The 2292-nt window shown below is 46.5% G+C and overlaps 1 non-coding gene across 1 annotated transcript; it reads left to right on the forward strand.

The window, feature by feature from the left end:
• The first annotated feature begins 239 nt into the window (after nucleotides 1–239).
• TRNAL-UAG lies at nucleotides 240–321 on the forward strand. Its single transcript has one exon. It is a non-coding gene; the product is annotated as a tRNA-Leu (tRNA).
• Nucleotides 322–2292: the final 1971 nt, after the last annotated feature.

A 2292-nucleotide genomic window follows, 5' to 3' on the forward strand; every position in this document is an offset into this window, starting at 1 on the left:
TAGTGATTTGCGGCTATTGTGCCCGCGAGTTCTAGAGCAGCGTTTAAAAAATTAACGGAGGTAACCGCTGTGGAGCAAAGCTGTCTACAGCCTCCAGGTCCTTCTTCCGAGGTTCTTCCTTCCTGGTTGGGGTAAAGAGGAAGCAGCCCGAGGATCCGAGGACCTGTGACTATCTTTTAGGGGGCGGGGCCGGATGTTGTCATCTTCATATAGTTGGGAGGCGGCCCTCTCGAGCGGGTGGTAGCGTGGCCGAGTGGTCTAAGGCGCTGGATTTAGGCTCCAGTCATTTCGATGGCGTGGGTTCGAATCCCACCGCTGCCACAACCAGTCTTTTTCTTAGCATTTCCCTTAACCTCCAGTTCTCCACGCCCCATGTTTGTTTTAGAGGTTGTGCGGTCCCGTTGTTCACGTGTCGGACCTGGCCCCTCTCTGACCGCAGAGCCGCGGTCTCTAACTCCAGCTTTCAAGGCTCACTATTGTGGCCTTGGAGCGAGTAAGGGGTGAAGATAAAGAGGGCTAGGAGACGTGGGTACCAGGAGACGAGGCTGCCGGGGTCCCCAGGAGACGAGAGTGCCCGGGTCCCTAGGGACAAAGTAATTCCTCCAGAAGCTGCTTTTGGACCCCACGTTTTCTGTTGTTTTAGAGGCTGTGGTCGGAGATGCTCAGACACTTGAGCACATAGGGACCAGGACCAGGATACAACTTCTAGAGTTAAATAGAGTCAGTGCAAAGCAGGCGAGACTGGAAGAGGCCAGTGGTTTGTTTTTTGTTTTTGTGTTTGTTTTTTGCAAAGCATTTAGAGTTAAAAGGGACCTTAGAGGTCATCAAGCCTCACTCTCTTATTAGTCTAAGAAGTCATTATTTGCCTGAGGTCACAGGTGGAAATTCTATGACTTAAACACTGATTTATCAAGTGGGGCTCCCGTGGTTTGGTTCTAAAGTTTTAGGTCTTTCTTGGGGTCACCTAAGCACAATGACTGAACTGGGGGGCTGCCAGCTAAAAACTGACCCAGTGATTAAGGGCTGTGATAACAAGAACTAAGAAATGCCACCTGTGTTTTGTGAATTGTCTGGGGTGAGGGCGTGGGGTGGGGGGGTGGAGAGCAAACCACTTCCTTAGCGTCATCACTTACTCCAATCTCTTCATTTTATAGAAGACTGTCTAATCAAAGTTCTTGGAGCTAACCTGGATGAAATAACTGTTTTAGAGTTCTAGATAAATGTGACTTATAATAAACTGAGGTTAGCATCTCTGACTTCCCTGATCTTTTTGTAATCTTTTTGGGTTCTATCGAATTTAATTCACATCAACAAGGGTTTGTTTTTTGCTCCTTTGTCCAAAACACTGTGTTAAGGTACTGGGGAAATAATGATATAAAAGATACAGACCCTGTTCTCAAGGAGCTTGTAGTGCGTGGGAGAAGACACAGATACCCATATTAGAAGAGAGAGTGGTGGTGGAGTTCAAGCAGTTACTATGAGAAATTTGAAGTAGAGAATACTACCTTCATCTGGGAAAAGGTTTGGGGAGGCTTCATGAAGAGGTCCTTGATGAAAGGGAGGCAGTTCAATTGACAAGTCCTAGAAGACAAGAACTTTGTTTTGTCTTTTTCTCTCCCCAAGAACCAAGGACAGTGCGTTGCCCAGAATAGGCTCTTACTAAATGTTTGTTGATGTACGAATGGATTGTAACAGGCTTTTGGAGATGGATCTTGGCAGACAGAAGAGGTCTTCAGAGCCTAGATTGAACTTTGGGGAAAGTTTTAGTCTAGCATTGCTTCTTACTACCCTAGGAAGGACAGACCATAATGAGCTTTGAGCTGATTATGGATGTAGCAGTTGTCTAGCTGGAAATTTGGACTGGCTGGCTTTAGGTTCTGAGAGAGAGAGAGAATGAGAATAAGAGCAAGGCTCAAATGGCATTGTGATGGAGGAGTGGGAATGGAAGCTGAACTGGAGGACTTCATACTGGGCTTGTGAAGTGGTTTTGCTCCATTTGGCCACTACCTCTGCCTAACGGGCCCCTGATGAGAATGGTGGCTGGAAAGGACTGAGTCTGACTAGAACAATCCTGGAGAATAGGGGTGGATTTGGCAGGCCTCTGAAGGTAACGATAAGTAGGGTAGAGCCAAGTCAAGATGTGTCAGCAAGCATTTATTAAACTCCTATTATACAGTAGGCATCATGCTAAGTGTTGGGGATGCAAAGAAAGAAAGAAAAACCCCAGTCCCTGTCCTTAAGCTCTCCATCTAATGGGACAGACAAAAAGCTTATAACCACATATGAACAATA

This window comes from Vombatus ursinus, unplaced genomic scaffold (assembly GCF_900497805.2).
Source record: "Vombatus ursinus unplaced genomic scaffold, bare-nosed wombat genome assembly UNPS02014807.1, whole genome shotgun sequence".
Lineage (NCBI taxonomy): Eukaryota > Metazoa > Chordata > Mammalia > Diprotodontia > Vombatidae > Vombatus > Vombatus ursinus.